The sequence below is a fragment of the Delphinus delphis genome, chromosome 18 (genome assembly GCF_949987515.2).
Source record: "Delphinus delphis chromosome 18, mDelDel1.2, whole genome shotgun sequence".
Lineage (NCBI taxonomy): Eukaryota > Metazoa > Chordata > Mammalia > Artiodactyla > Delphinidae > Delphinus > Delphinus delphis.
The window spans coordinates 16,056,007-16,083,526 of NC_082700.1; the positions used below are offsets into that span (position 1 = coordinate 16,056,007).

At 39.8% G+C, this 27,520-nt stretch overlaps 1 long non-coding RNA gene across 4 annotated transcripts in view; it reads left to right on the top strand.

Annotated features, from left to right (window-relative positions):
• Window positions 1-25,745, top strand: part of LOC132413733 (uncharacterized) — a 42,062-nt gene extending 16,317 nt beyond the window's left edge. Inside the window, exons 2-5 of one of the 4 annotated variants that reach the window (XR_009516797.1) lie at window positions 3,983-4,178; window positions 4,392-4,559; window positions 24,249-24,512; window positions 25,515-25,745. This is a non-coding gene — a long non-coding RNA (uncharacterized lncRNA). Of the gene's footprint in view, window positions 1-3,982; window positions 4,179-4,391; window positions 4,560-13,873; window positions 14,130-15,127; window positions 15,174-24,248; window positions 24,513-25,514 lie in introns of those variants that run through there. The other 3 variants (XR_009516796.1, XR_009516799.1, XR_009516798.1) reach the window with 3 other exon arrangements.
• The last annotated feature ends 1,775 nt before the right edge of the window (window positions 25,746-27,520 follow it).

A 27,520-nucleotide genomic window follows, 5' to 3' on the forward strand; every position in this document is an offset into this window, starting at 1 on the left:
AAGGAATTTAAGGGGCTGCTTGGATGTAACCAAAGAGATGTTGTAAATAAGCTGCAGAAGCCATGGTTGGAGACCCTGGGCTGCAAGTAGCCAAGCCAGAAGCCTTGGTTAGGTTTTTCTATAGACTCTCTACAGCTCTGATCCCCATGATTCAACCAAATCACCTTTCTCAAATAGGCTCCGCTAATGAAAATAAAGATTCCCCTTTGCATTTCCTCAAGTTAGGCGTAAGTACCAGGTTCCAGAGGAACATAGCCTTGACGCCAAAATTTAGTTTTATCTTCCATTGTCCTAAGAAACTATTCCTTTTCATTTTATTAAAAAAATGTTAGAGATTTCACTTTTAAATTATTTTTGAGTAGATAACACATTACTGTGATCCAAAATTCAAAACTATACAGTGTAGGGGACTTCCCTGGTGGCACAGTGGATAATACTCCACGCTCCCAATGCAGGGGCCCGGGTTCGATCACTGGTCAGGGAACTAGATCCCGCATGCATGCTGCAACTAACAGGTCACATGCCACAACTAAGGAGCCCATGTGCTGCAACTAAGGAGCCTGCCTACCACAACTAAGACCCAGTGCAACCAAATAAATAAATAAATAAAAACTACACAGTGTAAAGTGTTCCCCCCTACAATGTAACCCAGCTATCAAGCTTCCCTTACCATAAGCAACCGAAGCTATCTCTTTCTCACGCATTCTTCCAGAGATATTTTATGCATGTAAGGAAATATTTTTAATTTCCTACTGCCTTTTACACAAAAGTTAAAGTAGTACACACAGTTCTGCATCTTGCTTCTTTTCACTAAACAAGATATCGTGTAGATCTTTTCATATCAGTATCTATCCTTTTTCCTGGCTGCATAGTATTCCATTGCACAAGTGAACTATAATCTATTAGGCCAGTCTCCCATGAATGGACCTTCTGTTTTTTCCCTAATCCTTTCTATTTTATAAACAATTCAGCAGCTCTTTTAAACCTCTCTTCAAACTTCCTACCAGCCTCTGCCTCCCTTAGTCTCCAAAAATGCTGTCTTTCTTCACTCACAGAGAAAACAGAGGCCATTACATAGAGATTCCATCAATTTCCTCTCTCCCATCCACTTTGTGCTTCAAACTCCATCAATACCAAACAGCAGATAGTTCTGAGAACGTGCATGTTCTCTCTTGTTTCTTCTGTACCTTTGTATATGCCATTCCTACTCCCGCCGTCATTGGGTTTGCCTGGGAAACCTCTATTAACCTTTCAAATCCAAGTTTGGATATCATGCCAGAGGGAGTTAATCAGTTGCAGCTGTGTAGTATGTCTGTAGCTCGTTCTTCTCCCTCCATCGTACTTATTATGCTGGTTTGAAATTTGTTTACAAGTCTCTGTTCCATAGGTCTGTGAGCACCTTGAGAGCTAATTCATATCAGGATGCCTAGCACTTAGCATAGTCTGGTAATAGAAGCTACTCAATAAATATTTGTGGAATAAATGAATAAATAACATGGGGGAGACATAAGCACACTCTGTAATGACAAGTATTTGCAAAAGAGCAGAATGAGTCTTCAGTCTGCACAGTGTAGCAGAAACAGCATTGGACCAGAAACCAAGAGAACCAATTCTGGTCCATGGAAGCAGGAAACTCTTTCCAATGTTCGTTGCTGTATCCTCAGTGCCTAGAAGAATGGCTGACTTGATTGGTGCTGAGAAAGAATGAGGCTTTGTGGTACATTTGTCTTTGAATCTGCCAAAGACACGCTTTATTTCAAATAGTTTGCAGGGAGAAAGCTAGAACCAGAGAGTCTGTAGTTTTTTGGACTAAAAACCGAACATACCTAACACCCCGTTGTAGGTGAACTATCATAAGGCCAGAGAATTTATTATCAGCTTAAGTTGAGCAAATTCAATCAATTGACTTTTATTACAAATATATCTTATAGATTAAATTAACACATTTCGCATAGCCACAGGTTTTTCCAAGCTTAGAGGTAACATGCTTAATTTGGGAAATGAAATAAAAAACCTTATAGATGATCTTGGCTCCTCCTCTGTGACACTAAAAAATAGCAATAGTGTGACAGTCAGAGACAGAACCCCTAAGAATTTAAACTGAAATAAGACCTTTACCCCACCTGGCCTGTCCTCTAACAGAACTCTGTTCATCGCTCTCCCGCGGTCACCAGCATGCAGATATTCTTCTGCACTCTCTTCCTTTTACCAAACAGGAGTAGCATGCACATTAATGTCAATTCTCCACCAGTTCGTGAAAATAAGATTCTTTAGGGAATTCCCTGCTGGTCCAGTGGTTAGGACTCCACGCTTTCACTGTCGATCCCCGGTCGAGGAATTAAGAACCTGCCAGCCACAGGGTGTGGCCAAAAAAAAAAATTGAATTAAAAAAAAGAAAAGAAGATTCTTTTGTCCTAATGCTTCTGATCAAATATCATGGTGACCCATAGATTGTTTTTAGACCAAGACTGAATCAAAGTTTTATAATTTTAATTTCCACAATGTTCAATAAGTATGTGTTGATTGACTGAATGAACATTTGGCCATTAATTAGCTCTGTAACCTTGGGCAAATGTCATTGAACTTTTCTGAGCCTCATTATCCTCATCTATACAATCGAGTTTGATTGATGTATTATTCAAATTATTATTTTTTTCTTTTTTTTTCAAATTATTTTTAATAGCTTAAACCTTTCTTCAAACAAAATCCTAGGCAGAACACAATATACAGGACAGAAAAAAAAAGTGGAGGTACTCTAGATAAAATAGGTTTGGGGACCCTAAGACTCCTTGCTTCACCTCCTCCTTCCCTACCGTCACTTCAGCTCTGAGCCCCAGGGCTCTGTGAGGCACCATCTAAAAATCCTCAGGAGGGGCTTCCCTGGTGGCGCAGTGGTTGAGAGTCCGCCTGCCGATGCAGGGGACACGGGTTCGTGCCCCGGTCCGGGAAGATCCCACATGCCGCGGAGCGGCTGGGCCCGTGAGCCATAGCTGCTTAGCCTGCGCGTCCGGAGCCTGTGCTCCGCAGCGGGAGAGGCCCGCGTACCGCAAAAAAAAAAAAAAAAAAAAAAAAAAAAATCCTCTGGACTAGGGAATTCCCTGGCAGTACAGTGGTTAGGACTCCATGCTTTCACTGCCAAGGGCCGGGTTCAGTCCCTGGTCGGGGAACTAAGATCCCACAAGCCGCCCAGTGCCGTGAAAATATAAATAAATAAATAATAAAAATGTTAAAAATAAAAATAAAAATCCTCTGGACTAGATGATTATATACATGACATTTACTCCCAGACTGGTAAAGAAACTTACAGTCATGTAGGTCCTGAGATTCCCAGCCTTAGGAATTAAACAAGATAGAGCTACACAGGCAAATGAAAATATGAATTTCTTTGCTTTGGGTCAACCAACAGCAGCTGATTATTTAATGCTAAGCAGAATTCAAAATTATATATAGTGTTGATAAATTAACAATGAACATGCTAACAGTGAACAATGAACATGGTAACATAAATTATAACAAATAACTTCCGGTAGATAAAATTTCTCAACATATTATAAAAATGAGTGGGGGTAATAAAAGGAATCCCTGGGGAGTGAAAAGGTTGAAACTCATGATGAATTCCATTTTCTTCCTTTTCATACATATAAAATGAGGCAGAGAAAGATGAAATGGCCTTTCTAAGCTCCCACAGCTTACTTAGTGGCAGAACACAGCGCTTGCCGTTTCCAGCCCACTGTTCTTTCCCGACCGTGTTGGCTTTCTGTGTAAGGTTAGACTTCCACCTTTATGTGTCTGGGATCCGTGGTCACACAGCTACAGAATGATAGAAAGTCCTCATTATCTCAGCATTCATTCTCTGAATCCCTGAAGTTTGAAGTTATGAAGGAGAGTAAAAGTCATCATAACTTAGAAACGTTTACTTATCAAATGACTGCTTATAAATACCCATCCCCATTAAACATTAACGTCTATTCTCCCCTTCTAGGGTCAATTTCTTTGTCAAGTCTCGAGTTGATGACTGGATTTTTACACGTATTTGACAATACAGTCCAAACACAACGGAAATCAACTACAAAGTGAAATTGCGCGTCTCATGAAAGATAATTTTATGAGATTGATGAAAGAAGGCCAATGAGCTTAGTCCACAGTGAAAGAGGGGAAAAGACATTGACATCGAAGAGGTAGGCAAAGGCCTTGTTTAGGATTAAGATTAGGGATGGCCTTGTGGGTCTCAGTGCTTTTTGTTTTTATTCTGATTGGGATGGGGAATTGGGGGAGGCCTTTAAGCAGGGCAAGTGACAATCAGATTTATCTCTAAAATTTTCATTTTGAAACTGGCAAATACACTAAAATACATGATTTTGCAACTGTATTTCTGTGATTTTATCCCATAGATGCAGCTCCACATGTATGAAATGACACCTGTATGAAGTCTTTCATTGTTGCATTATTTGCTCAGCAAAAGGTACCTGGTTAAATAAACGATGGTATGATAAGCAGCGGGAAAAACAAATAAGGAAGATCTCTATGTGCTAATATGAAAAGAGCTTTAGGATGTATTGGTAAGTGAAAAAAAGCAAGATACAGAACACTGTAGAATAGTCTCTATAGTAGGCTACCTTTTATGTAATAAGGTGAGAGATATATTTGCATATGCTTGCATTTGCCTTAAAAATCCTAGAAGGATAGGGCTTCCCTGGTGGTGCAGTGGTTGAGAATCTGCCTGCCGATGCAGGGGACTCGGGTTCGTGCCCCGGTCCGGGAAGATCCCACATGCCGCGGAGCGGCTGGGCCCGTGAGCCATGGCCGCTGAGCCTGCGCATCCAGAGCCTGTGCTCCGCAACGGGAGAGGCCACAACAGTGAGAGGCCCGCGTACTGCAAAAAAAAAAAAAAAAAAAATCCTAGAAGGATAAAAAAAAAAGATACCAATGGAAATAAATATCATTAGAGAGTTGGGGTGAGGGATGCAGGAGTAGGTTATAGAGTTCTCTGAGCCTATCTTTTTATAGTGTGTTGAACTTCGAACCATGCAAATGTTGTACCTAATAAAAAAAAATACATTTAAAAATCACTCTGGCTGCTCTGTGGAGAGAAGTTGTAGGGACAAAGAGTAGAAGCTAGGAGACCATTAGGAAGGTGGTGAAGTTGGTTGGGCAGGTGTAGATGGTGGCTGGCTCTGGAAGGAAGCAGTGGAGGTGGTGAGAAGGAGTCAGGTTGGGGGTGCAGAGCCAGGTGGACTTGCTGATGGATTGGATGTCACATGTGAGAGAAGAAAAAAAGAAAAGAAATCAAGGATAATTCCTAATATTTGTCTTGGGCAGCTGGAGGAGAGAAAATGGAGTAGAGGTTGGGAAGGGGCAGGGAAAATTGAGAACCAAGGGTCTGTTTTGGACTCGTGAAGACTGATATGTCTCTTGGATGTCCAAGTGGAAATGTCCACAACTAGAGAGAAACATCCAAAAGAATGAAGACAGCAGAGATGTTTCCAAAGATGAGTTCAACTCCCTGTGAGTTTTAACTGAAGGATTGAGAGACTGTGGGAAAATTAATGAAACCCTCAAGCATTTTGTTAAATATCCATCTTCATTTTCATGCTGCACAAATAAAATACAAAGGAAAAATGTCACTTGTGCCATTATAAGATTTTGTTGGAAAAAATTATGTCCAAAAATTCCAGTCAGTCATTGGACTTGTTCTTAGTTCTAAGAGTAAGCCTGTAGTTATCATTATAGCCTATATTTTGGTAGATATAAAGTAAATATACTTTCACAATTTTTATTTCACTTTTCAAGATAAAACTCAAATCAAAGCTTTTTCACTATTGGGAATTCCCTGGAGGTCCAGTGGTTAGGACTTGGCACTTTCAGTGCTGGGGCACAGGTTCAATTCCTGGTCAGGGAACTAAGATCTCCAAAGCTGAGCAGTATGGCCAATAAAAGAAAAAAGAAAAACAAACAAAAAAAATTTCACTGTTTATTATGAAATGTAAGCAGCCTACCCTAAGTGGCCTTTTAAAAATTATTTTTAATTAATTAATTAATTTATTTATTTGGTTGTACCAGGTCTTAGTTGTGGCAGGTGGGCTCCTTAGTTGCAGCTTGCCAGCTCCTTAGTTGTGGCACTCGGGCTCCTTAGTTGTGGCATTCAAACTCTTAGTTTCGGCATGAAATGTGGGATCTAGTTCCCTGATCAAGGATCTAACCCAGGACCCCTGCATTTGGAGTGTGTCATCTTATCACTGCGCCACCAGGGAAGTCCCTAAGTGGCCTTTTTAGTCTTCCAAATAAGATAGAAAAGTGACAGTGACAGAAACAGAGGGAAACAAATATAATTCAAATCTTTCTCTTGGATACTAAGTTCACTTCTTTATTAACAGGACAACTTACTACATGACCTGGACTGATAACAGGGCAAGAGGTGGAGAGTAACAATTATTCCTACTTTACCATTCTAGAAGTCAAGTTAATACTTTTTGATTAAAATGCATAACTGCTTTCTTAAGAACTCTACCTTCAACTATTAATTTGCCTCTCATGTTTTACCTGAGCAGGACAGAGTTGAGAAATGTTCTACTGTTAATATAAGTCAGGGTATTACTGTCTATAGTGTTCGCTGCAATGCCCAGTATCTTAAAATTTTCGGGCTGCCAAAACTAATTACCACTGTGGCTTAAACAACAAACATTTATCTCTCAGGTTTCTGGAGGCTGGAAGTCTGAGATCAGGGTGTCAGCATGGCCAGGTACAGGTGAGAGCTCTCTTCCTGGTTACGTTCTCACATGGCCTTTCCTTGGTTCGTTCACGCAGAGAGAGATCTCATGTGTCTCCTCCTCTTCTTCTAAAGGCATTAATCCCATGATGGGGGCTTCACCCTCATGACCTAATCTAACCCTAACTACCTCCCAGATGTCCCACCTCCAAGTGTCATCACGCTGGGAATTATGGTTTTGACATACGAATTTGGAAAAGGGGGGACACAAACATTCAGTCCATAGCACCCAGCCTAGATCCCCCTTCAGGTTGGAGACCCCCAGGTGCCGGAAGTGTTGGCTTCTGATGGCTTTCAGCTGAGTCCTCTCAAGGACTTGCCTGAAGGAAGCAGCCTTTCTTAAGGTTAGGCCCCTTTCCAAAGGGGTGAGTGATAGGTACAAGTGGAAGAGAGTACAAAGATCCAGCCGTCTTGCCTCAATATATTGAGACAGCTCGGATGAGCCATCCCACCTCCTGAACTTCCCATGAGGTCACCTGAGCCCAACCTTCTGCCCCTGTCCTGTTCCCCTGGCTCCCTTATAGGTGTTGTTCCCAATAGATTTCCCACCCACAAATCTCTGTCTCAGAGTCTATTTCCTGTTGCCCAACCTAAGACACCAGGAGACCTCATTAACCGCATATTCAAAAAATAAATAACCAAATCATGCAAATTTCTCTACATTTTGTGTAGGTTAAGGCACAGCATATAAAAGGTAAATGAAGTGGAAAATGCCCAGAGTAGCGAGTGCGCTATTGGACCATCCCAGGGCTTGCTTTATGCACTTTGCACATGTCATACACACATTTGTGGGAGGAAAAAACTCTCCCTTATGTCTGTTTGGTCCCATATCTTTTTGTCTGTCACACAGAGTAGTCCCTTTGCTTATTATAACTGACCTCTGAATGCGTTAGATAAGAGAACCAAGTTTTGCTCCCGTTCTGCTAGAATTTATTTTTGTTTTTTAAGGATGCATAACAACAGGCAGTCCAATTTCAGTCTGAATATTCTTGGAAGAAATGAAGAGTAAATCACGAAATGAAACAGCCAGCTCGGCAGCTCTCCTTAAGAATCCCCCAGCAGGGGTTATGTGGCTGCATCTAAAAAAAAGCAAGCGTTTGTTGCTGAGATGATTTATCACACACGTAACAATTCCCAGATCATAGATTATTTTTGCTGATTTGTTTCCGTCACTGTAATTTATTTAGCCTTCACCTTTCAAGATCCTTTATGACCATTAGTACGATTTTTAAAATAGCATCGTGCAGGTGGGATTTCGCAAAGAACATTCAGGCGCTTCTCTCCCTTTCAGGTCAGCGTTTAGTGAAGTCCAGAGGATTTTTTTTTTTCATGGAACCCATGTAGCCTAACTTATATTCAGAGATATAGTCACAAAGAGACTCTGTCTTCAGGACTCTTATTTTTTAATAGTTATTTCTCCATTTATTTCCTTTTAGATTTTTGAATTTTGTCATTCTTTGATAATCATCATTTTATTACATAATTACAGAGAAGATGGAAATGGGATAAATGAAAAAGTGTCCATAATCTTGTCACCAGAACAAACCAGAATCAACATTGGTGGTTTATTTTCTTTCAGACTTTTGCCAAAATAGTGTATATAGTAGCGTTTACAATTTTTAGAAGATATACTCATGCCATGTTATAATTTAACTTACCAATATGTAATAAATATTGTCCATGTCAATAAATACACCATTAAAATATTGAACAGATGCACTATTTTATAGTATGGGCATATCATAACTTCTTTAACCAATATCCTGCTATGAAACATTTATATTATTTCCTTTTTTATTACTTTTATAAACAATGTGTAAGTGGACATCCTTGCAAATAAATCTTTGTACAAATAACTGGTTACTTCCCTAGGACAAATTCTTTTTTTGTATTTCTCTAGGACAAATTCTTAGAAGTAGGATTTCTGCATCAAAGAGTAGTTACATATTTAAGATTTTTAAAAATGCTTATTGCTGGGCTATAGCAAAAAAAAAAATGCTTATTGCTAAATTGTTTCAATTTATATTCCCACCAATAGTGGCTGAGAATGCTCTTCCCCACACTCTTGTCACCCTGAGTATATAATTCTTTTTAATCTTTGCTGATCTAATGATGAAAAATAGGATCTTGTTTTTAGTTGCTTTTGTTTGATTTCTAGTGAGACTGAATTTTAAAAACAATGTTTATTGACCATGTACATTGCTTCCTCTGTGAAATGTCTGTTCATGTCCTCTGAACATAAGATATTGACTTCGAATATTTATATTATTGAGTTTTAACAGCCCTGTCTATATATTTATCGTACATCTGTGTGTATTCTACATTTAGAACTACATATACTCTAACAAGTTTCCATCCGGTTTGTCTTAACTTTAAATTTAATTTTCTGGGCATAAAGATTTTTTTTAAATGTCCTACAGAATGTAGGACATTCTGTACCCAAGATTATATAAATAAACTAAGAGAAACTGTATTTTCTCCTAGTAATTAATGGATTCATTAGAAACTTTTTTTTTTTTTTTTTTTTTGGTGCGGTACGCGGGCTTCTCACCGTTGTGGCCTCTCCCGTTGCGGAGTACAGGCTCCGGACGCGCAAGCTCAGCGGCCATGGCTCACGGGCCCAGCTGCTCCGCAGCATGTGGGATTTTCCCGGACCGGGGCACGAACCCGCGTCCCCTGCATCGGCAGGCAGACTCTCAACCACTGCGCCACCAGCGAAGCCCTAGAAACTTTTGATTATATCTGTGAGGCAGGAGTCTATTTTTTTCCTATTGTTTAGGCAGTTATCCCAAACTTATAAAATAATCCATCCTTTCTCTTTTCAACTGAAATGCTGTCATTGATACATGCTAAATTTGTAAATAACTTTAAATCTGCTTCTGGACTTTTCATTCTGATTGGTTGTTCTGTCTGTGAGTCCTATGCCTATACTATACGTTTAATCAGTATTGTTTTATAATGTGTTTTGGTATCTGATATGACCCTTATCTCCTCTGTATGTTTTTTAGACTATATTATCTTTAATGTTACCTCTTCTTCTCTTTTTCAAAATGTCCATTATTCTTATATATGTATTCTTCCATATATACAGATCTTCCTCGACTTACGATGGGGTTACATCCCAATAAACCCAACATAAATTGAAAATACTGTTAAGTCAAAAGTGCGTTTAACGCACCTACCCACTGAACATCGTGGCTTAGCCTAGCCTAACTTACACGTGCTCAAAACACTTGCATTAGCCTACAGTTGGGCAAAATCATCTAATGCAAAGCCTATTTTATAATAAAGTGTGGAATATAGCATTAATTTATTGACTTGAAAGTAAAAAACAGAATGGTTGTCTGGGTATAGAATGGTTGTAAGCGTATTGTGATCACGAGGCTGACTGGGAGCTGCAGCTCGCTGCCCAGCATCATGAAAAAGGATCGCTAGCCTGGGAAAAGAGTAAAGTTCAAAATTCTAAGCATGGTTTCTACTGAATGCTTATTGCTTTCGCAATTTCATAAAGTCGAAAAATTGTAAGTCGAACCATCCTATGTTGGGGACGATCTATACTTAATAGAGAAGTTTTCGATTCACAGCAAAACTAAGAGGAAGGTACAGAGAGATCCCATAAATCCCCTGCCCCCACACATTATCAGCATCCCCACAAGAGTGGTACTTTTGTTACAATGGATGAACTTACATTGACTTATTTCTTCCATATGTATTTTTATACTATATTATATATTCTTTCATATATTTTAAAATATTTATTTATTTATTTGGCTGCCCTGGGTCTTAGTTGTGGCACACGGGATCTTTTTTAGTTGCAGCATGCAGACCCTTAGTTGCGGCATGTGCGATCTAGTTCCCCAACCAGGGATTGAACCCGGGCCCCCTGCATTGGGAGCGTGGAGTCCTAGCCATCCTAGCCACTGGACCACCAGGGAAGTCCCTCTTTCATATATTTTTATACTACTTTTGACACATCCTCCTCAAAAGAAATCCTTTGGAATACTATTAAATTTATATGTGAATTTAGGAAGAATTTACTTTTCAGAATATTTCAAAATATCTGGAAACATACCCTAAACATTTATTTAGGTCTTTGATTATGACCCTAGATCAGGATTTGTAGATTCCTTACATAGGCCTAAGATATTTCATGTCAAGTTCATTCTTTTCTTTTTTTAAATAAATTTATTCATTTTATTTATTTATTTTTGGCTGTGTTGGGTCTTCGTTGCTGTGCGTAGGCTTTCTCTAGTTGCGGTGAGCGAGGGCTACTCTTTGTTGCGGTGTGTGGGCTTCTCATTGCGGTGGCTTCTCCTGTTGCAGATCACGGGCTCTAGGCGTGTGAGCTCAGTAGTTGTGGCTCACGGACTCTAGAGCGCAGGCTCAGTAGTTATGGCACACGGGCTTAGTTGCTCCGCAGCATGTGGGATCTTCCCGGACCAGGGCTCGAACCCGTGTCCCTTGCATTGGGAGGCGGATTCTTAACCACTGTGCCACCAGGGAAGCCCATCAAGTTAATTCTTAATGCTCTTATTGTTCAATGGGATACTTTTTCATTATACTTCCTAACTCTTACCAAGCCTATTGACAGTTTTATAGACATATTATTCACATACTATAAAATTCATTCTTTTAAAGTGTACATTTCTGTGGTTTTTTAGTATGTTCACAAGGTGGTACACTATCAACACCATCTACTTTAGAACATCTTTATTGCCCTCAAAAGAAACCCAAATCCATTAGCAATCGCTCCTATTTTCTCTTCCGCCCAGCTGTCTCTTCATTAGCTGTTTCTAATCTGTAATCTTCCTAATAAAATTTTAAGTATAGCTTTCCTGAGTTCTGTGAGGCATTCCAGTGAATTATTGGACTTAAGGGGGTTATTGAAAGCCCTGAATTTATAGCCAGTTGGTCAGAAGTATGGGTGGCCTGGGACCTCCAAAGTGGATCTGACATCTGAAGTAAGGACAGTCCTGTGGGAGTCGTGCCCTTTACCTTGTGGGGTCTGCACTAACCCTGGATGGCCAAGATTGAATCTCAGAATATCCACTTGGGGTTGAAAGGCAACAAGCTTCTTTTTGTGTGCTTTTTGACCATTTGTAGACATTTGTCTCCCTTCTCCTTGGGCTATTTGTTGCAAGACCCCCAATGGATGCCTGAAACCTTGGATAGTACCAAACCCTATATATACTATGTTTTTCCTGTACATACGTAGTTATGATAAAGTTTCATTTACAAATCAGGCACTGTAAGAGATTAACAACAATAATAACAAAATAGAACAATTATAACAATATACTGTAATGAAAGTTTTGTGAATGTGGTCTCTCTCTCAAATTTAATGCCTTTTTTTGTATTAACTAAGCATTTATCATGCACTGTGACCTCAGCTTTTGCAGTTTGAGGTGCAACAGCAAAGCTAGCACAGATTTCTTTTTCCTTCTTCACAATTTTAAGGACAGGAGATTTGTTCTTACCCTAGATCTTAGCAACCTCAGCATACAATTCTTTTTCTTTCCTTATTAAGCCAAGAACTTTCACCTTTTCACTTAAAGGAAGCACTTTACAGCTTCTCTTTGGCATTTCCTAATTGTCAGCATCACTACTCTTGCACTTTGGGGCCATTATTAAGTAAAATAAGAGTTGCTTGAACACAAGCACTTCGATAAACTACAGTCAATCTGATAACTGAGAAGGCTACTAAGTCTAAGTGACTAATGGGCAGGATACATTGGACGCAAGGATGATCCCAGGTGGGATGAAGCAGGACAGAGCAAGATTTCATCACACTATTCTGAATGGCATGTAATTTAAAACTTATGAATTGTTTATTTCTAGAATTTTCCATTTAATATTTTTGACCACAGTTTACTACAACCATAGAAAGTGAAATCATGGGCAAAGGGGGACTACATATCTTTTTTGGAGAAAAAGCTATTCAAGTCTTTTGCCCATTTTTAATTGGGTTATTTTTTTTTTACTGTTGAGTTTTAAGAGTTTATTAAATAATATAGTCCAAATATCAGATGAATCAGATATATAATTTGCAAATATTTTGTTCCATTCTGTGTGTTTTCTTTTCACTTTCTCGATGGTGTCCTTCAAAGTTTTTAATTTTGATGAATTCTCATCTATTTTTTATTTTGGCATATCTTAGAAACCATTGCCTAACTCAAGGTCACAAAAATTTACTACTACATTTTCTTCTAAGAGTTCTGTAGTTTTAGGTCATATTTTTAGAGCTATGATCCATTTTCAGTTAATTTTGGAGTATTGTGTGAGGTAGCGGTCCAGTTTTATTGCTTTGCATGTGGATATCTAGTTGTTCCTAGTCTATTGATTTTAAGCATCTTGTAACTTTCCACCTAACATTATTTCTAGTAGATTCAATAGATTTCTCTTTTTTTTCAAGTAATAATACCATGTTCAAATGATAACTTTGCTTTTTCCTTGACAGTATTTGTACTTATTATTTTGTCTTCTCAGATATATTTTTTTAAACATGATGATCACATCATCTTCATATTTTTCTTCATTTTAAAGGGAATGTTTCTGCAGAAACAGACTCACAGACATAGAGAACAGACTTATGGTTGCCAAGCAAGAGGAGGATGGGGGAGGGATGGCTTGGGAGTTTGGGATTAGCAGATGCAAACTATTATATATAGGATGGATAAACAACAAGGTCCTACTGTATAGCACAGGGAACTATATTCAATATCTTGTGATAAACCATAATGGAAAAGAATATGAAAAAAGAATGTATATATATGTATAACTGAACCACTTTGCTGTACAGCAGAAATTAACGCAACATTGTAAATCATGTATACTTTAATAAATTTTTTTAAAGGGAATGTTTCTAGAGTTTTGCCACCACTGAGTATGGCACGTTAGAGTAATAAATGCTTTCCAGTATCTGCTACTGCATCTATATTTTGCTGCTACTGATATAAGATGAGGAGATATGATTTTGCTGTAAAACCTCTTTAAATTATGTTTTAAGAATATATTGTTATAATTTCTACTAGATGTAGTCTCCTTTAACAATTTTTTTTTTTGCTATAAGTTTTGGTTAAAACAATTTTGTATTTTTTTGTCTTGAAGGTAACATTTATTGAGACTTGACTGTGTACCAGGCACTGTGCTATGGGTTTACACACAAGACTTGTTTAACCTTCACAACTACCCTGTGAAGTAGAGACCATCATATCTTCTGTTTGCAGATGGGAAAAAAATGACACTCAGAGAGCTTACCCAGTGTGTCCAAGGACACTCAGCTGGAATGTAACATAACTGAGATTTCTACCTGGCTATCTGCTGTCTGACCGTGGGGTCTTCATTCTTTGTCTCCTTAATTGAGGTATAGTTGACATGTAACATTATATTAGTTTCAGGTGTACAGCATAATGATTTGCTATATGTATATATTGTACTGATCACCACTGTAATTCTAGTTAATATCCATCACCACACATAGTTATGAAATTCTTTCCTTGTGACAAGAATTTTGAAGATCTATTCTCTTAGGAACTTTCAAATATGCAATACAGTCACCATGCTATTAACTAACAGTCACCATGCTATCTATTACCTCTCCAGGACTTATTTATTTTATAATGGAAGTTTGTACCTTTTGACCACCTTCACCCATCTTGCCCACCCCCCCAGTACCCACTTCTGGCAGCAACCAATCTGTCCTCTGTATCTATTAGTTCTTTTTTTTTTTTTTTTTAGATTCCACATATAAGTGAGATCATACAATATTTGTCTAACAACCATTTTGGGGAAATATTTTCCTAAAACAATATTTATCAAGAGCAGTTTATTATTCTAATTAGAAAAAATAAGTTCATCATAACAGATATGATGTTTTCAACTACATAAGGAGAGAATTAATTTCTTTTAATCTGAAATAGTTTTACTGTAAAAGTAAATCAATTAATGAACTAGAATAGGTAATTCACAAATACTGTATAGATTTCAAAAGGTAGAAAATAATATACAGAGTGGAATAAAACCTCCTTTTCATCCCTGTTTCCTAGCTACCACATTCTTCTCCCTGCAAGCAACTACTATATTCTATAAAAGAGCAGGATTTTTTTTTAAATAAAAGCAATACATACCTATATAATACATACACATATACATGTACACACATATAAAATATATGCAAAATATATCAAATGTTTACACAAGAAAAACAATGTGCTGAGCAGTCCTAGGGAATGAGATGGAACGCAAAGACTTGATGAAGAGTCTGTTCACAAAAATGAGAGAAGTAGCTGAGAAAACTCTTTGGTGTTTTTCCAATATTGTCAGTTACCAGTTTACTTAAACTCCAAATCCGTTTTCTTACAGCAAAGGATACATCTAGTTACGGCAAAGGATAAATCTAGAATCCACGCCACATCAACTGCATTAAATGTAAGTGTCCACCACCTCAGCCTTCCCTGCCTCGGATGGCAGATAAGATAGGACCCGTGCACTCCCAAGAGGCAACAGAGATCCAGAGCACAAAATGACAAATCAGATTTCCAAAATGCACTAAAAACCTCTTCACTTACATGGAAGAAGCCTAAATAGATCAAAATCAGGGCACAAAAATAACGTAGCCTCGAATAATTTTGTATTAGGTTGTAAACAACTCTGAATAGTCATTTGGAACCATGGTGTGTAAAGAGGGAGAGCTGTCTATTGGGGGCAGGCAGCACCTTTAGTCTAGCCTGCATGATGTAGTCCAGCCTCTGGATTGATAAAGCTTGAGGCAGTGGAGGGAGATGGGGAGGGCAGCAGTGGGGTCTGGGAGGCAGAAGGGGAGGGGGAGGTGCTGATTCAAGCAAACCAAACTCACAGAAGACTGATTTATAAACAGAAATACCATCTGTTCATTAACCATATAGACCACAAGAAGACCAAGTGGACCATTGTTACTTCACAGCATCATTCTCCAGTCAAAGTTTCCCGAGGTCTTCCCTGTCTCTCCATCTCTTAGCGTGGGCATTTCTGTGGGCGGCTGGGAGGTAATAGTAATATACTGTGGCCATCACCTGCACAGGTTCTGAGTCCCATGGCCTTAGTTTCAATCCAGGCCTGGCCCTTTGCCAGCCGTATAACCTCAAGTGGTTATTTAACTTCTCTCTTCCTGTGAAAATGAGAATGATAACAGTACCTACTTCAGGAAGTCATTGTAAAGATTAAATGAACTAATTCATGTTGAACATTTAGCACTGTGCCTAGTACATGTAGAACACTCCAAAAATGTTAGCCATTAGTATTAAGCCTACTCCTATCTACTTCTGTTGATCTGTAGTTGTTCCTGCTCACAGAGAACAAACTATTTTTAACTCTTTGCCCAAATTAAGGAAGGGGAAAGAGGAAGTTAAATGAGAGACGAGCTTGACTCGATGGTGAAAAGTCTGAGATGAATTCAGTGTTTCAAAGAAATGCAGTTGTATTGCTTTCAAATTTGAATTACAGCCCTAAATAACATGGAGAATAAGGAAATAAATAAGGTAAAATTTTTTTGCCTTTCTTTTATTTATTTATTTTAATCGAAGTATAACTGATTTATGATGTTATGTTAGTTTCAGGTATATGGCAAAGTGTTTCAGTTATACATACATATGTATCTATTTTTTTTCAGATTCTTTTCCCTTATAGGTTATTGAAGTAAAGTTTTAAAAGGTGAAATAAGTAAAAAAGAGGGAACTTAATGTAACAATGCAGTGTGTAGTAAACAAGTATTTCTGGAGTGTCCAGTATGTACCCAGCTAGTCTTCCTCTTTTTAGCCTTCCCTTTCTTGTCATTTTTTTTTTTTTTTTTTTCCAGTACGTGGGCCTCTCACTGCTGTGGCCTCTCCCTCTGCGAAGCACAGGCTCCGGACGCGCAGGCTTAGTGGCCATGGCTCACGGGCCCAGCCGCTCTGCGGCATGTGGGATCCTCCCCGACCAGGGCACGAACCCGTGTCCCCTGCATTGGCAGGCGGACTCTCAACCACCGCACCACCAAGGAAGCCCCTAGCCTTCCCTTTCGTAAATCGATTTGCAACACAGTAGCCAAAGTAATCTTTTAAGGACTTAAGTCAGACCATGTCACTTTCTGTTCAAAATCTTCCAAAGGCTCCCCACCTCATTCAAAGTAAAAAGCAACATCTTCACAATGCCCTCCAAGGCCTTATATAATCTGCTCACCCCAACCCTACTTAACTTAAGTAGTGTTGAGTAGGGTTAACCCTACTCAAGGGGTTAACTTATAACTTAACCCCTTCACACCCTCTGGCCTACTCACTCTGCACAGGCCACATGGGACTCTTTGCTGTCCCTTAACTATGCCAGGTACTCCTGCCTCGGGGCCTTTGCACTGGTAGTTCCTTCTGCATGGAGTCCTCTTCTTCAAAGTCACATTTCCTTTACGACATTACAAAAACACCACCTTTCCCGACCCTCCTACTTAAAACTGTAACTTCTTCCCCATCCCCACCACTCTCTAATCGCCTTCCCTGCTCTGTTTTCTTTATAGTGTTTCTCTATATATTTATTGATGTATTTTGTTTATAATCTATCTCACTTGCCTTCCCTTTGATATAAATTCCACAGGACAGGGATTTTTGTATGTTTTGTTTATTGTTACATCATTAATCCTTAACTTAGTGATAGCACTATTGGCTGAATGGATAAATGGTCATCTTATATGTCATCTCATTTATATCTTTTGGTGAAGGTCTGGTTTTCATAATAATGTATCACTAAAAGATGGCCATTCTTATAATTAAGTATTTTTATATTCAACAATTGCTGTTTCCTGAAATTAAAAATGGACTGAAGGTATCTTTAAGCTCTTGAAGCTGGAATTTGAAAAACACTGTTTATTTTAAAGTGTGGATGTCCTTTAAAAGCATCTTATGTAAGATTGAAATTCAGAGGAAGAAGCTATTTTTAACTTCTTACTCAATATGAATGACACGTATCACTTCTGAATTAAAAGAAATTATGAATTTTCACATAAATTTAAGTTGGCCTTTTCTAATTTTAGTATCAATTCTCCAACCCTTAAATATGATTTTTAGATTTGTCCAAATGATGCCTGACAGCAGAAGTGTGGGCCTGGATGTCCCTGCTTCTGCTTTTCTGGAGATAAGGCCTGCCTACTGAATTTCTGGTTTCCATTACAGCTGATGACATGAAAGAAATGCTTGTAAGAACAAATGTTTGATTCCAGGCCGTAGCCTAATTTAATAGTGTACTTGAAAAAGAAAAGTTGATGATTCATTCCAAAACCCCTGGGGAGGGAGGGGTGATTGTAAACAAATTGGAAAGGGGCAAGAAAACCTAATATGAAACCATTGCAGCAATCTTCAACAACAACCAAAAAAGTCTTGTCTAAACTTGATCAAATGCTGTTTTTTTTCCAGAATGATTTTAACTGAGGAAAGGATGTTTGATTCAAAACCCTTTTCCCTCTGCTCTGATTTGGGGAGGGGGAGGTGGTAACCGTATTAACTTTTGATAATTTCAGATAATATGAAGTATTTGGATGTAAGATTACCCTGAGGTTTTCATAATTGTGGTTTTTCTCAAACCGTTACATGCGATTGTAATGTTTTTATGGGCCAGAACCCCAGGCAAATTTTTATGGAAGAAGGAAGAGACGTTTTTTAAAAATAGAAACCAAGACTGAAGACACATCAGACATCTAAGTAGGTGGAGTAGACAGCTGCCATGGGCGAGACCCCAAAACCCCTCCCACCGCTTGCTTGTTGATGCCTGAAACTTTGAAAACCAGGAATTCATTTTCTTGGATCAAGACTTCATCTATTAAAATACTCACATCCCTACTCAGGATCACACGATAAATTCTCTGGGCCTTATTTACACTGATGATACCGTCCTCACTGATTCCAGATCCAACTGGGTGGAGAGAAAGCAAAGGGATCCTGGCTCTTTGGAGATGAGGCTGAATGTGTGATGGCGGGGAGGGGGCAGCGCCTCCCTTGGAGCAAAACATGGAAGATCACCAAGAGGTGAAGAAGCACAGAAAAGGGATTTAGAGACTTTTCCCTCTGTGGGAACCATTTTTAGCCATCCCTCCTTCTCTGAATACCAGAGGAAGGGAAGGTCGATATGGGGACATGGTGTGAAGAAATCAGCGACACTTGAGTCTCAGGAAACCTCACCACCACCAGGATTATCACAGCAGTTAATCCTTCGGTATGAGCCCAGACGACTTGCTTACCTTAAATGATAATTTTATAAGGTACTCTATAAAATACTTCTGACGTAGGGGAATTCACCTCTCCCACAGTTTGTTGTTGTTGTTTTCATTATTTTATTTATTTACTTATTTATTTTTTGGTAGGGCCACACAGCATGTGGGATCTTAGTTCCTCAACCAGGGTTGGCACCCATGCCCCCTCCAGTGGAAGCGCAGAGTCTTAACCACTGGACCTCCAGGGAAGTCCCTCTCCCACTGTTTTTTAAAGGAGTAAAATAGATGCTGCTGTGTAAAAATGACCCCAGGCTTGCGGTCACCTGTCTGGCTTTTCCAATTAGTGTTACTGGCTACATGGTCACCACTGAGATAACAGTGATCTTCTATTTTCATTTCTCACCATTTAACTTAGTTATTTCTTTTCATGTAACTTTCAGAACAATGTAGTACCTAGGAAGGATCAAAAGGAGATTTTATAAAGTTTGGTTTATTATGTCATTTTCATTTTTATTAACATTTTATTGAAGTAGAGTTCATCTACAATGTTATATTGGTTTCAGGTGTATGGCATAGTGATTCTGTATTTTTGCAGATTATACCCCATTATAAATTATTACAAGATAATGTCCATAATTCCCTGTGCTATACAATATATCCTTGTTGCTTATCTGTTTTATACACAGTAGTTTTTATCTGTTAATCCCATACTCCAAATTTGTCCCTCTCTCCCTCTCCTTCCCTTTGGTAACCACAAGTTTGTTTTCTATGTCTGTGAGTCTGTTTCTGTTTTGCTATTATGCCATTTTGAAGTCATAATTTGTACTGCAATACACGTCTTTGCTTCTTAAAGCTATGGCACGACTGTTCAGAAAGAGTCCTCTCATCGTGGAAAGATTACCGGGTTTCTTCATCATCATTAGTTCCTTTTTTTTTTTTTTTTCTTTTTTTGCGGTACGCGGGCCTCTCACTGTTGTGGCCTCTCCCGTCGCGGAGCACAGGCTCCGGACGCGCAGGCTCAGCAGCCATGGCTCACGGGCCCAGCCGCTCCGCGGCATGTGGGATCTTCCCGGACCGGGGCACGAACCCGTGTCCCCTGCATCGGCAGGCGGACTCTCAACCACTGCGCCACCAGGGAAGCCCCATCATTAGTTTCTTACCACACATTGCACACATGTTACATAGCAGATCCTGGGCTGGGTGCTGAGGCCACAGAGCTGCAATCCACCTTCCTGACCTCTGTTTACTTAGACTAGTCAGCAGAGGAGACAGACAAATCACCATCTGCTAAGAACACAACAGAAGTTTGCACAGGGGCTGGGGAAGTTTCCTCGCCCATCCTGGAATGTCAGGAAAGTTTTCTGTGGGGATGTAATGTCTGAGCTGAGAGTTTTAAGGATATGAATAATGGTAGGAATTAAGCAGGTGAAGAAGTGGCGGAAGAGTGTTCCAGGAAGAGGGAACAGCATAGCAAAGAAAGAATGGAGAGAAAATTCTACCTTCCTACGTGTCTTCGCCTCTCTAGGGCGAGGCCAAATTCTTACTCATCACTGCATCTGTGGTGTCTGTCTGGCATGTCATAAGTATTCATGAATATTTGTTGAACTTAAATGAACTGAACTGCAAGGTCTTTATTGCTGGCAATAGGATTGTGGCCAAAATAGAAGTTCCTGTTCTCGTGGTGCATATGTTCTAGACAGGCATTACTATGAGTTAACATTTACTAAGCATTTCCTGCCTGCCAAGTACTGTCCAAAAGCTTTATGTATTCTCTCATGCAATCTTCACAAAAAGACTTTAAATAGGTATAATAATATTATCCCAATGTTACTGTTGAGGACGCAGAGAAGTTAAGAAACTTGTCCAAGCTTACCCAGCTTGTGGGTGGTGGAGCTGGAATTCAAAGCTGGGAGATCATGGCTTCCAGAGTGAGTCTTAACCTCTACAGTTAGCATTTCAAGAATTTTTAAATGCCTTTTCAGTCTTCCTTTTAGAAAACGAAATAAAAAGAAATTCTAAATATCCATTCTCCTTCCATCCCTTTGCTATTTATTGACCGAAGACTTAATTATTTGGCATAAACATGTAAGAATAGTGGACATTTTGAAAAGTGAGAGTAGGGTTAAAATGAAAGATAATATGATCTTTAAAAAAAAAAGTAAAGAGGAGATAACGGTAATATCAGATATCAAAATGCATTTAGAATTATAGTGATTAAAATATAAGGCATGGTGACTATAGTTAATAATGCTCTACTGTATATTCAAAAGTTGCTAAGAGAGTAGATCTTAAAAGTTCTCATCACAAGAAAAAGAATTTGGGCCTTCCCTGGTGCTTCCAATGCAGAGGGTATGGGTTCGATTCCTGGTCAGGGAACTAAGATCCCACATGTCGAGGGGCGCGGCCCACAAAAAAGGAAAAGAATTTGTAACTACGTGTGGTGATGGATAACTAAACTTATTGTGGTGATTGTTTTGCAATATATATAAATATTGAATCATTAGATTCTACACCTGAAACGATTATAATGTATGTCAATTATATCCCAATTTAAAAAAAACAAGAAAGAAAAAAATATCTATTTAGTGTAAGCACAGATTTGGGTCCTTCTGCTGCCATTTTCCTCCTCTCCCAGACCCAAGGATTGGTAGGAAAAATGAGAAGGAATTCCCATTTAGGTAAAAGGAATCATAAACAAATAAATACAAAGTCTGCAGCTGTCCGCATTCACTCAGTATTTCCCAATTATAAACCAGCTGTCCTCACATCAGATCCCAGAGAACTGAGAGGGAGTTGGATCCCATCTTAAGAAAATTACTGACAAACTGATTTTTTTTTATATAGTGAGAACTTTAAAATTTTGTATAAATGAAATAAACACATTTTTAATTATTTGATTTGCACATTAAATTTCATGGATATATAGTGTGTATTTCACCAAACTGGCAACTCAGAAGTATTAAATATAAAACTCTTGGGACTTCCTTGGTGGTCCAGTGGTAAAGAATCCACCTTCCAGTGCACAGGATGTGGGTTCAATCCCTGGTCAGGGAACTAAGATCCCATATGCCACAGGGCAACTAAGTCCATGCGCCACAACTACTGAGCCTGAATGCCGCAAGCTACAGAGCCCATGCACTACAGAGCCCACATGCCACAACTAGAGAAGAAAACCCGCTCTCCACAACTAGAAAGGAGCCCACGCGCTGCAGCTAAAACCATCCCGCCTGCCCTGCATGCTGCAACAAAGACCTGACACAGCCAAAAATAAAGATAGATAAATAAATAAATAAAAATAAATATTAAAAAAAAAACCCCAAAGCCTCTTGAATGCCATATTAACTTTCCTGATTCTGAGAAAGAGGTTCTAGAATGGAAGTCCCTCATAGTCCTCTACCAAACTTGTCCTGCTATTTAAAAATTATAAATTTAGGGCTTCCCTGGTGGCACAGTGGCTGAGAGTCTGCTTGCCGATGCAGGGGACGCAGGTTCGTGCCCCGGTCCGGGAGGATCCCACGTGCCGCGGAGCGGCTGGGCCCGTGAGCCATGGCTGCTGAGCCTGTGCGTCTGGAGCCTGTGCTCCGCAACAGGAGAGGCCACAACAGTGAGAGGCCCACGTACCGCAAAAATAAATAAATAAATAAATAAATAATTATAAATTTAATATAAAAGTTATCAGTTAAAAATAGGTTAAGTAAAATAAAGTTAGGCAACTTTACTACCCAATGGCCATATTCCTCCCACTTAAGGACTCTAAGCTGAGCATTACGTTATTTAGAAAGTTATCCTAACAAGGAAAGACAACTGCTGGCTGCCTTATGAAGGACAGATTGGAAAGGGACAAAGCTGGAGTCAGGAGAGCAGTCCAGGTTGGAAATGATGGAGCAGTAATTGAGGAACTGGAGAGAAAGAGACAAATTCAAGAGATTTTTAAAAGTCTTGATAGGATTTTACTAACTGAGAATAGAAGACAGAAAGAGAGGATTTGAGTGAAGGAGCTGAGGATCAGACTCAGATATCTGGCTTGTGTGCTTGGGTGGGTCATGGGATCATCAGACAAAATAAGAGCCCAGGAGGAGCAGGTGCTGGGGAGTGGGCGGGGGGGAAGATGAGGACTTTGAATTGGGACATGTTGAATTTGATGTGTCCGTGTGACCCACAAGTAGAAATGTCCATTAGGGAGTTACTGTCCTAGGGCCCAGAAGAGCTCTGGGATGCCTGGGATATCTAGGCAGAAAATTTAGGGAACTATCAGATTGTAGGTGGAATTGGAAGTATGAGTTGGTCAGGATCACCAAGGGAGAGTGTGAATGAATTGAAGAGGAAGGGTGAGGGTGGAGCCCTAGAGAATGTAAGCATTTAAAGGGTTAGGAGTTGTAGACCGAGAAGAAATCATCAGAGGTAAGCAGGAGACCAGGAGAAAGTGATGTCCCAGTTACCAAAGAAGAAGGGACTTCAGAAAGAAATGTGGTCAATGGTCAATGACACAGAGACAGCGTGTATATCAAAGACTAAGAATGATACAGACTAAGGTGATACAGATGTCACATCTGCCATCTGTGGGGGTAGCTTCCCAATTCAAGTGGGGTTGGAAGCCAGATTGAAGTGGGTAAAGTAGTGAACCAGAGGGTAGTAAAGAGGCAGTGATGGTTCCATAGACTGATCTTTGCAGAAGGTTGTCTGTGAATGGAAAGAGAGTTTGTGTAGAAGACAGAAGGCCTTTTTTTCTCCTTAAAGATAAAAAGCTTGGGCTTGTTCATAGGCTAAGGGAAGAAAGCAGTAGGGAGGGAGAGATTGAGGATACAGCATAAAACGGATACATGAAAAGACTGAAACATTAAAGGAGATAAGAAAAGTTGGTATCCTGAGCAGCTTTGAGTAAGTGGTTAGATACTCTCTCAAATGAGATGGAAGGAGGGAAGGACAGGTGTAAATGAAGATAAATCTGTAGTTGGGTAGAAGAAGGGCAAGAGGTTGAGGGAGTTCCCATCTGCGGATGATTTCTGGGGAGCGGTCATGAGGAGAGTGGTAAAGATTTAGAAACACTGTTTAGAAATTTAGGTTTGAGGTGGCTGTTTAAAGACACATGGGATGACTGCACAGCAGTACAGAGGATTTGTCTGTGGTTGTAGGTCACAAACTTATAGTTGCGCTGATTTGCAATGGATAATACTGATTGCCTAGTCACAGAGGCATGTAAGATCAGACTGGAATTCCAACCAGATTGATACAGGCAGTGGAGTTATAGTCTTTTTTTTTTTTTTTTTTTTTCAGTATGCAGGCCTCTCACTGCTGCGGCCTCTCCCATTGCGGAGCACAGGCTCCGGACGCGCAGGCTCAGTGGCCATGGCTCACGGGCCCAGCCGCTCCACGACATGTGGGATCTTCCCGGATCGGGGCACGAACCCGTGTCCCCTGCATCGGCAGGCGGACTGTCAACCACTGCACCACCAGGGAAGCCCTCTCCAAAGCTTGTGATAAAAGTCTGCACACACCTCCCACGTGGTAGTAGGTTAAAAGCAAAGTGCTTCTAGGATGGTAGGTTGCCACAGTTGATGATGTCAGGTGGTAGGTAATCCAGGCCACTTTCCTATGTGGATGAGATAAATTACATGCACAGAGAATGTGATTGTTTTCCAGGGTCAACTGGGTAACCAGACAGTATTGCCAGAAAGCTAGGCCTTTTTGGCCAATGATAGGTGTTCCAGGGCAGGTTATAGTTTCTCCCACTGTGCATGGAGTCACTTTAGAAAAAATAGAACCACACCTCCCCATGTCTCCCCACATCTCATCATACCTGACCACACCTCCCCATGTCTCCCCACGTCTCACCATACCTGACCACACCTCACCACGCCTCCCCACACCTCATCTCATAATAGCTCACTACCCTCACCTCTCCCCACACCACCAGGAGAAGGCTGCCTCATGCTGAGATGGGCACTTGGAAGTGAGTTCTGCAGCACTCAGGCAAGCTGTGGAGCCAACAGGCAGGAAGAGAATGGAAGCAACCCCAGTAACAGCAGTCAAACGCGGGCACAGAGTACACCCTTATAGGAAAAGATGCAGGACCAAGTGTATGCCAGAGGGAGGGACCAAAAAGCAGGATGGATAAAACAGGAAAGGAAGGGGAGGGGAAAATAAAGAAACAAAGTGAATTTGTAAAAAAACTTTACCCTAAGGTCAAGAACACCTTGGTGCTAGTGGCAGGAACTGACACCCTGCCTCTCTGGGTGGGTGTTTACGTTCTCTTAAGGCACCAACCAAGAAGGATAGAGTTACTGCAAGTACTGCAATGGCTTTAATGCTACCTATGTCAAAGAAGTAATCTAAGAGGATAAAATGAAAAACAAAGGACTTGGGACTTTAAGTAGTGGAGTCATATATTTTAACTAGTTGGATATATTTCATTTAATAAGTTGGTTATAATTCTTTCCCTATTATATTAAGTTGTTTTTAAGGAGTCCCTTTTCCTTTTAAAACTTTTCCACTTAAGAATACTAACACATTGTTGCTTGATTCTGAAATATCTGACTCCAGATGGATTCTACAAACCCTCCTTGCAATCATTGATCTGGTTCCAGATGGAGAGGAGATGACTGAGTGGATTTACCTGTGCTCCTGGAAACCTGGGCAGAGAGAAGAATGGAATGAAAGCTGCTGAATTAAACTCAGAATAGGGATGATTTATAAGAGTATCTTCTGTTGTGGAATAGATACGTAAGGGGAAATCTATTTTGTGTTGTCAAACAAATTAGTAATTAAAACTGATTCCTGGTCATTGATTTTTGATTCCATGTTCTTTTCAGTTGATATTAGTTATAATTTTTAGAAGAACAATCAAGATTGAGTGCTTACTATGATAGTTATCTTAGACTTTTAGAGAGATGTTACTTTGGAAATCTAGTCGAGATTTCCTTTAAAAGCAACCCTTTTAAAGGAAGTCGAGAGAGGGGACTCTCTGTCGTGGCAGGAGCAGGACCAAAACCTGGGCATTCTGATTTCATTATATCAACATTTGATGCTGCTGTGGCTGGGTCCCCCCAAAAAACAGGCTCTGAGACAGATCTGCATGTAAGAAATATATTGGGAATACATTGGGCAGTGCCCTGCGGACTAGCACAGAGGAGGGCAGAGAGAGGAGTGACTTAAAATGCACTTAAAATGCAAAGGTAAGTGGTTCCCCAGGTTGTCTGAAGCTGGGATGGTCCTTCTGAGTTATCCTGCCTCAAGGCCAGGGCCTGGAGCCTCTAATACTTGCTCTCTCATCAACCAGTCATTGGATAAATGCTGTGTTCAGGGAGGGAGCATGACCTTGGGGGGATGGCAGTCTTTGGCTGAGGGCAATCCTGGGAGGAGTACTTCACTGAAAGCTGGGGGTCACCATCACTCCCAGAATCTGGGGAATACACTGAAGAAGAGCACACCCCAGCCCTCACCATAAAAACCAACACTAGCTTGGTAAAGATGCTTTCACATACGTCCACTTGACTTCCCCCACTGGTCAACAAGACCCCTGTTGATAGATCCCTGATTTAAATCGGGCTCAAAAGAAGCATAACATGGATCATACTGCTATGACCCCATCAGGAGCTCAAGAATATGTACTGATAGACAAAAATCAAAGAAATTAATTATCATATTAACTGCAGTTTGAAGAGAGCAACTTACATAATGACTTTTTTTTTTTCTGCATGAAAGCTATACTTTGAAATTAGGAAAGTAGTTTATCATATTAAATACATCATAATCTTATCATTAGAAAATCTCTTTGCTTTTTGATTGTCTGTTAACCTACATGATTTGGTGGGGAGTGGAAAAAAGAAAAGAAATTAGAAACCAACATGTTATGTTCAGATAAAAGAACATGAGGGTGAGCCTGAAGATATAACTTTCATGAAAGCCTTCCCTGTTGTTCTAATTAATTGCACAGAAGCCTGAGAGGGAAGACCCTGCGAATTTCTAAGTTAGCCTGATATCCTTTCTCATTTGGATTACCAAGGGTGATAAATGAATAAATCAATATCCCCGAAGCATACACTTAAAAACGCTAAACTTTTTATCTCCCTAATAGTTTCTTTTTTCATTAAGAAATAGGATTAAAGAAAATCTGCACATTTAAAGTAGGATGAAGACTTGAAGTCAGAAGGCTATAACACGAAAATATAAGACATGCTTGTCACAGTAAAAATGTGGGTTTGTATTGAATAGCTCAGGTGTTCTTCTCCCATCTGGAAGATCATTTGTGACAAAGCTCTGTTTACGGTACATATATACCACTGTCTGTGGGCACAAGATAACTTTGATCTAAGGAAAAGAGATCTCCAGGTTTTAAATAGGGCTCCAAACCAGAAGCAAACTTCAAGAATAACAGTAACAACAGAAGAATCCAAACATCTCAAATAGCATTGAAAACTGTAATGAAAGGCTTTTTGTGTCACGGAAGCATCCCCTTGGCAGGCCCAGCTGCAGCTGTTGGGGAACATTCTAAAATGGCAGATGTGACAAAGTGTGGTGGTACCCCTCTTCCAGAGGGCAGGACATCT